Source organism: Typopeltis vanoorti, chromosome 4, assembly GCF_054136105.1.
Source record: "Typopeltis vanoorti isolate ZY-2024b chromosome 4, IOZ_Tvanoo_1.0, whole genome shotgun sequence".
Lineage (NCBI taxonomy): Eukaryota > Metazoa > Arthropoda > Arachnida > Uropygi > Thelyphonidae > Typopeltis > Typopeltis vanoorti.
The window spans coordinates 89575114-89584045 of NC_143552.1; the positions used below are offsets into that span (position 1 = coordinate 89575114).

General features: G+C 33.9%; 1 protein-coding gene across 5 annotated transcripts in view; it reads right to left on the reverse strand.

Annotated features, from left to right (window-relative positions):
* Positions 1 to 8525, reverse strand: part of LOC150107485 (kynureninase-like) — a 413072-nt gene extending 404547 nt beyond the window's left edge. For all 5 annotated transcript variants that reach the window (XM_090391901.1, XM_090391902.1, XM_090391904.1 and 2 more), the window contains exon 1: positions 8393 to 8525. The gene's annotated coding sequence lies outside the window, so the exon portion shown is untranslated. The remainder of the gene's footprint in view (positions 1 to 8392) is intronic.
* Positions 8526 to 8932: the final 407 nt, after the last annotated feature.

Below are 8932 nucleotides of genomic sequence, written 5' to 3' on the forward strand. Positions count from 1 at the left end.
CTCGTCATCTAGTGCGAGAGTTCCTGAAGCTCAGGCTCTTCAGTCCTCCAAGAGTGAGATCATGACAACAGGTGCTCGCCCATCATTCACCTTAAGAAATTACTTTCCCTTAAGAAAATGAATCTTCAACATCAAGCGAGAACATATGCTGATGTGGTCGGCTCCAAAGAGATTGTACAAACCCAGAACCTGAATAATCCACATTCAAATTTATCAGCTATTATCACCTCTTCTCTTGCAAACATGCTGCAGGATTTCAGCAACTCAAATCCATCACTAAGTGTTACAAAAAGATTCTTACAGCAAACCCAATCCATATTGGGTTTGCTGTAATAACTGTATCTACACTCTCTGATGCATAGGGAAAAAATCACCCCAAATTCTCTTAGGATTATTGCTTGTAATGCCAATGGTATCAAAATTAATCTGTTAGAAATCCAGGAATTCAATAATAGATACAACCTAGATATATTTCTAATCAATGAAACTCACCTGAGGCCTGCTGACACCCTAAAAATCAGAGGGTATCAGATTTACATAAAACGACAGACTTGGGTATAGAGGTGGAGGTACAGCCACCTTTATCAAAAACTATATCAGTCATCATTCAATAACCAACCTTATAACCACCAACCTCGAAATCACAGGAATTAATGTCCTCACAAACTCAACTGGAAACCTTAAAATTTTTTCTGCTTACAACCCTCCATTAAAGACATTATTGACCTCAGATCTGGATGCCATCCTTGGAGTAAAAGGACCGGTAGTTTGTGAAATATTTTTAGGTAATTACATGGTTCGAATTTTTTCAGTGAATATACTTGTAAATAGTATTAAAGCAAAATAAAATATGCATTTGTAAACTTGAATGAACAAAGATGTGTGGTTTTGTTGTTGTGTTTTTCCACAGTGAATTTTTTACTCAGTTATTCTGATTAGAACTTGATATTTAAATCCACAACTTTATACCTTAATGCAATTCTGTTTAATTATTTTTAAAAAATCACAACTGTGAAAATTAATGCCAGGAACGGGAGAAAAAAAGTGTTGAAAACTGATATACATGTATTGATTATTTTAGAAATTGTCTAATGCTACCTATTGACATTGTTTGACTGAAAACAATTCCTTCACATAATCGAAAATCCGAACTGTTAGAATTTGGTTGTTTTACAGAGAGATAGCTAGCAGATAATTAACTTAAAATGTGACTTTAACTCAAAGTTTGGTATAGAAAAAATGTTTGTACTCTCCAGATAACACGTACAAATTTTATCTTTTCCCACACAAAGTAAAGTAGAAACACACCAAGAGTATATCCAACAGTATGCAAAAACATGTCGTTGAGTCATCTGCACAAAAGGTTCATTTTTGAAGGAACAGTCAGGGTAGGGCACATAGTAAAGGTAAACAGCACTATAAGAAAAAACCATAGAGTAGAGTGATTTTGGACTTAAGGCAATTGCTAATCCACTGCAGCTGCAGTTTTGTGTTGTGGTGTTTTGTGTTTGGTAATGTAAAAATAACGGGTGAGCCACAAAATTCTTTGAAAGTTTCTTTGTGAAAAGTTCTAATTGTTTAGAATTTTGTAGCAGAAAGTTAACATAAAATATAAGATCACAGCTAATAATCAGTGAAATAATAATAATAATAATAATAATAATAATAATAATAATAATAATAATAATAATAATAATAATAATAATAATAATAATAATAATAATAATAATAAATCACTATTTATTTGTGGTGCCATATGAAGTAATCTAAGAAGAAGAAGAAGAAGAATGAAGGAAAAACGATTATGAAAAATCGACAGTGGGTGAAAAATACGAATTTTCGGTTATCATTGCTATAATTGATTGTCAATTTCTTTTGAATAAGAGTTCAAATTTATTTCCTAAAGAAATTTTTATTTCTGATGGAATTATTGTCAGATATGCATTTACAAAATTACCTTGTAGTTGGAAAGAATTACCTGAAAAAGTTAAAACACAGAATTGTTGGTTAATAAAATATAACCATCAGCTGAAGTGGGAAATTAGTTCACTATCTCTGGACAAACTAAGAAATTGGATGACAGAATCAACATGCAAATATCAAATATTACTTGCCAAAAGAAGAGAAAAATCTAAAACATTAACGAGGTTAATTGGGAAGCCTGTGCTTGATTTAAATGAAATTGGATGCCCAAAACGTGAAAACATAACATGCACTTTTAAATGCTTTTGGAAACATAATGAAAGATTCTGTGCTTTTAATAATTCTCAGAAGTATTATTATTATTATTATTGACAAAAAAAAAAAATTTTTTTTTTTTTTATTTGACACCTCCAGGGAGTCCAAAGACTCGTCGAGGGAGAGTGTGCCAACAGCATCGAACGATTATCCCCTTCCAACTACTAACTGCGCTCAAACTTACTTAACTGAGCCATTAGTAGCAGAGCCCTTAATTTTACTACAGTAATAAATTCCCAATGACCACCAAATGAAAATTAACTTTCAGATGAGAGTCACATTGTCAAAAAACACATGATGGCAATTCCACAAGCATGGAAGAACCTTTGAACAACAGTGCAAATTTAACAATAAGGAGATTAAGGAACAAAAAAAATAGATTGTATTTTTCACTTTATTTATTTTCTGTATGTTAGATTCAGTAAATACAATTTGTAAATAATATTTCATTCAAATAAAATGTGTAAATTTAAATGAACAAATTGGATGTTGATGTGTTATACAAATTTAAATAGGACCATAACATTTTTTTTTCTCCTTGTAAACTTTCATGCCACACACTAACCAGAGACTTTTTTTTTTTTTGAAAATCCACTCAATGAAACTGTGTTAACTCTTGGAAGCAAAGGGAAATGGGTATTAAATTAATAGGCAGAATTTTAGTGGAGAATATTTCACCTGAAAAGTGACAATTTATTTATTGTATATGTAGATATCTCCAATAGACTAGAAAAAACAATCGTACTTAAAGTACGACTGTTATAATTTGGTTATTTACAAAGGAACATTAGATGTTTTAACCCATCAAGTTACTAAACTCTTAAAAAGTTTGTTGTATAAATAAAAAGGTATCGTAGCATGCAGATAACAAGTGAATCAACATGCATATATCAAAAAATACTCGCCATTGGAAGAGAAAAATCAAAAAAACATTAACGAACTTAATAGCCAGACCCGTTCTTCATTTCAATGATACTAAATGATGAAAACAATATGTGCATGAATTTCAAAACTTTGAAAGGGTGATGAATTTCTTGTTTGTTGTGATCACAAATATTTGTATTGGAAAGAATATCTAATATAATAATATATTTTAACAATTGTGTTAAAATATATATAAAAATGTCGGGCTGAGAGGACAACAGTCAACAGGAACTAACAGAAATGAGTTTTACATATTAGAACTATGCAAAAACCATAGTTCAACTTGTTTTGAAATGTCACATGGAGAAAATCACATGAATTACATGTAAGAACCAGTGGCAAATCAAAGATTATGAACATCAGTGCAAATGTTAAATCAGAAGAATAAGAAAAAAAAATTGTCTTTTTCACTTTATTCAATTTCTGTATATTAGATTCGGTAAATACAATTTGTTAATAATATTACAGTCAAATAAAAGGTAACATAGAAATTAACAAAGTATATATCTTACAGAGCTAATATTCATTTGAAATAAATTCCAGTTTCCTAGCTACACAAAATGTAAACAAACAAACAACCCATCTACTTGAAAACAATAACTGTATAAAATCCTTAATCAGGAATGAATAATTTTAGGATATGTGTCATAAGAATTTTACACTAGAAAAACAGTCGTATTTCCCCGAACTGATAATACTACGAAAAACATCAAAGGGAGAACATGAGTCATGAAAAAGTTGACGTTCGGATTATCAAACCCTCAAGTAAGACCAGGAGAATTCCAATCCCCACCAGTCAGAAAAGTTCACAAGTAGACACAACAATTACCGATCGCTGGCGGATATATTAGTCAGCAAAAGACAGTTTGAGGTTACTCACCACCTTGGGAATAACAACATACTATGACCCAATGCTAAGGAATTTACAGTGTGCCAAACGGACAGAAAATCTAAGGAACAAAAGTCAAATAGCTTTTCAGGTTATTAGAGAAATTTCATCATTTCAAGATTGTGTTTTTGTATGTTGTGGTGTGGATAAAAATTCAACTATTTTGGAATATCTATTTGCATTAAGAAGAATCATTCTGGAAAACTGAAGTAATTTGAATTATCGTTAGAATTTCTAGAATACATACAAAAGGTTTTGTAATCCATTTAACTGTCTGTTATTTTAATTTCTTTTTTAAATGCCATAGGAACACCAGCATATAATTAAATTATTTAGAAAAGCTCGAAATACTGCCGCCACTAGACTCTACTCTACTCTAAGAATTCCCACCCTTTAACAGGAAAGAAATACCCAAAATGTATTGGAAAATTAGTACAGCCATCAATAGAAGAAAAAAATTGTATGTTTGAGTGACATTAGCATATACGGAGGATGTTCAATAACTTATAAGACTATATTTATACAGAAAACAGATTACCTTTAATCGTCATCATTTACATGGTCGAAGTAACTACCGTGAGACGCGATGCATTTTTCCCAACGTTGCGTCCACTTCTTAAACACATGTGAAAGTCCGTTTTCTGAGAGTTCTTTCAAAATCGCCTCTTGCTTTTACACATGCTTTGTTGCTTTCGAAATGGCGGCCTCTTAGTGGTTTCTTGATTTGAGGAAACAGCCAGAAATCGCACGGGGCGAGATCAGGACTGTATGGAGGGTGTGGTGGGATATCTATGTTGTTCTTCTGCAAAACGTCCACTACACAAGAAGCAATATGTGGCCTTGCATTATCGTGGTGCAATAAGAAGCCATTCTTCAGCAATGGACGATTTCTTTTGACGTACTGTACCATTGTCCATAAAACATCCGCATAGTATGAGCCGTTTACAGTATTCCCGGGTTCTACAGCGTGTTGGTAAACAATGCTTTTGTAGTCAAAAAACATTATGATCATAACTTTACCAGCCGATTTTACAGTTTTTGCTTTCTTGGGGGTAGGCGAAGACAGATGCTTCCATTCACTGCTTTGTTGTTTCATTGTAGGATCATAGTGATACAACCAAGCTTCATCTGCTGTAATGATGCATTTTAAGAAGCTGTCACCTTCTTGTTCCAGTCTTTCTTTCCATTCTGTGCACACATTGGATTCTGCATTTGCTCCGGTGTCAAGAGTTTGGGAATCCATCGGGCGCAAACACGTTTCAGTCTCAAATTTTCAGCCATGATTGAGTGAACACTTCCCACAGAAATATTCAGGACAACATGCAGCTGGCATACTGTAATTCTGCGATCCTCCTTGATGATAATCGCTGCTGTGTTGATCATTGTCTCTGTGATGGACGTTGAAGGTCTTCCCTCACGTTCAAGATCTTCCACATTTGCCTTCCTTCCTTAAAAGTTTTATGCCAGCGAAAAACACTTGCCTTCGACATTGCTTCATCGTGGAAAGTTTCGCGTATCATGTTAAAAGTGTCCGATGCCGATTTTTGCAAACGCACACAAAATTTAATCGAATAACGCTGTTCCAAGGATGCTTCCATTTCGACGACCGGTCGTAGCAAGCCGAAACAAGCTTGCATTTAGTCACGTGACACTCTGGCACATCGGCCCGTATACTCCATATATCAACCTCTTTTGTTAATACAGATAGCAACATTTCTTTATTCCACAGAAATTAATAACAGCCCTCGTAATTAAATTATTCAGAAAAGCTCGAAACACTGCTGCCACTAGACTCTACTGTACTCTAAGAATTCCCACCCTTTAACAGGAAAGAAATACCCAAACATATATTGGAAAATTAGTAGAGCCATCTATAGAAGAAAAAAGTGTATGTTTGAGTGACATTAGCATATAATTAAATTATTCAGAAAATCTTGAAGCACTGCTGCTACTACACTCTACTCTACTCTAAGAATTCCCACTCTTTAACAGGAAAGAAATACCCCAAAATGTATTGAAAAATTAGTACACCCATCTATAGACAACCAAACACAAAACATGATGACAATGACGGATGTGTGTCACCCTGGGAAAATTCCAAGATATCTTATCTCAAAATCATCGCCCACAATTCCATAGCCAAACCAAAACACCATGTGATATCACCGAGAGACATATGTTCCCCCAGAAATTACCAAACACATAACGTCACGATTCTTATCTCTAAATTACACCCACAATGCATTAAGCGAACCAAACACACCACGTGATGTCCCTGACAGACGAGGGCCCCAGCGAAATTCCAAACATTCCAAACTCTATAATAACAAACATTCATGTCACGATTCCTTATCTTATCTTGATCTTGATCTTGTCAGAAGTGTCGCACCAATCACGACACGATTCCTTATCCACTGATATATCTTCCTTTCCATTCAAAACAATAACGTCACTTATTTACAACTAACAAATGACTTCACTTTTCTTCATCTGATAACAACAAACATTCACGTCACGATTCCTTATCTTATCTTGATCTTGATCTTGTCAGAAGTGTCCCACCAATCACGACACGATTCCTTATCCACTAATATATCTCCCTTTTCCATTCAAAACAATAACGTCACTTGTTACAACAAAGTGACGTCATTTGTTACAACTAACAAATGACGTCACTTTTTTACAAATAACAAATGACGTCGCTTATCTACAACTGAAAACAACACACACCCACGACATGATTCCTTATCGTATCTTGATCTTGATCTTGTCACTAATGTCCCACCAATCACAACACGAATCCTTATCTCTACCATCACCCATAATTCCATACGCGAACCAAAACACAAAAACCCATGTCACTGACACATATGCCTCCAGGGAAATTCCAAACATTCCAGTTTCATGACGTCACGCCCTCAATGACGTCATCAAATGAACAACCAATTATGTCACGATTCCTTATCTTATCTTGATCTTGATCTTGTCACTAGTGGGACCCTACTACTTGGGTGTTTATGTATGACACACAGACAAAAAAAATGTTGAATCAAAGAGGAATAAAAATTTCTTTTCCCTGCTAAACAAGATCTCAAGTCCTCTTCAACTTACAAAACCATCGTATTCACCACTGAAAAAATCGGGAGTATCAAGGATCACATGTTGATGTGGAATTTACTATACTGGAAAGGAGTGCGGATCAGATGAGATATGCATGTCAGAGTACATCACATCAAGGAGATGTGTGGGTGGCGTGAGATGGGGAATCAGGGCAGCAGAGAGAGAGAAAATATCGAGCACTATCGCAACATACAAAAATGGCCTATGTTGACTACAATTTCTTCGTCTAGAGAAGTCAAAGTGTCATTGGAAATGTTAAAAAAACCACACCATGCCTTTCGCACGCTCTTCTCATCACGTTGCAGCCATCATTATACAGCAGAAATCGTGCGCGCTCACCATTGTTATCTTTTATTCCAATATTCTGTGATACTGTTTCCATTAATTTTCTTTCTGCTTAACTCAGACTGTATATTTCACTCTCCCGATATATTAATCATAATGTAAGTGAAACGAGTAGCAGTTTAAACTCAATAAAATAATTGTCAACAAATAGTTTTCATGTGGAATTTATACAGAATTTGAATGTTTCACATCATTCACAGAGGCATCAGAAAGAGTTTTGCTAACATTTATAAATCATGTAATTTTTTACGCATATTTAAATCAAATGCTTTTATTTTTCCCCCACCCATCATTACTGTGCTAAGTCTATGCTGCGTAATATTTTTTAAAATATTTCGGACAAGAATATAAACGAACGTCTTCGTACTTCTCTATTTTCTGGAAATTCTATGGCCTTGCCGTATTCGGTCACTCAAGCCTTTAGCTATTCGGCCAACTAGGCCGATATTTTGGTAGAATGGCTAAAGAGAATCTGCTCTCCAAACAACATGCTCTGGTTAGAATCCCGCCAGTACTAATGTTTCTAATTGTTTCATGTAACAGTCACATTTTACTGTCTGGTGTGAGAAAATCCCTCCTTAATGGAAGTCTGAAGTGGCTTGAAACAGTTCCATGCTGCTTCTGGAACAGTGGAATCCGAATTATCTAATTGCACTCACACTACTAAAATATGCGATGGGTTTACAACCTTTTGAGGGTGATATTCAAATAAAAATAATGATGAGAATAAAATAAATAGATTCAATTCAATACACTAAATGTTTTCATCTCAAAAATTATCTACCAAAAATAACCATACTTCTTTGACCTGAATGCATTCTAATTCTAGAATGAAGGAATCAAAATTTACTAAGTTTAACAGTAATCGATTCTTACCTATTTTTACTGTTAGGTCTGATAGTAAAATCTAATACTTTACACAAGTTAGTTATGACTTGAGTTATATTTAACTGTTACAATAATAATTTCCTAAAGACAACTATAATAGCAACTCTAGTTTCGAAATATCTTTCATTGCTAATGTACCCTGCTTTGTTTGTAAAGAAAGTTCAAGATCTCACTAATCTAGTCCCCTTATCAGATATTTTGTGAGTGCTTTGGTGAAAGGTTAAGTTTAAAGAAAAACAATAAAATCAAACCTATTGTCATGGATGTCTCCCAATAAGATGGTTGTTTCAATATTGAATTATTATAGATAACGCATAAGCCACGAGAGGTAACAAAATTGAAATGTTCATTAATAAATGAATGCTTTATAAATACTCATGAATATTATAATGAGTATATACGGTCCATTTATCTTTCATACAATATTTTAACGTGGCAACATAAGAGCAATAATTTCAAATACTTTGAGTTATTTATTTATTTATTTAGCAATTTTTGTTCGTTATCTAGAAACCCTTTACTGATAAA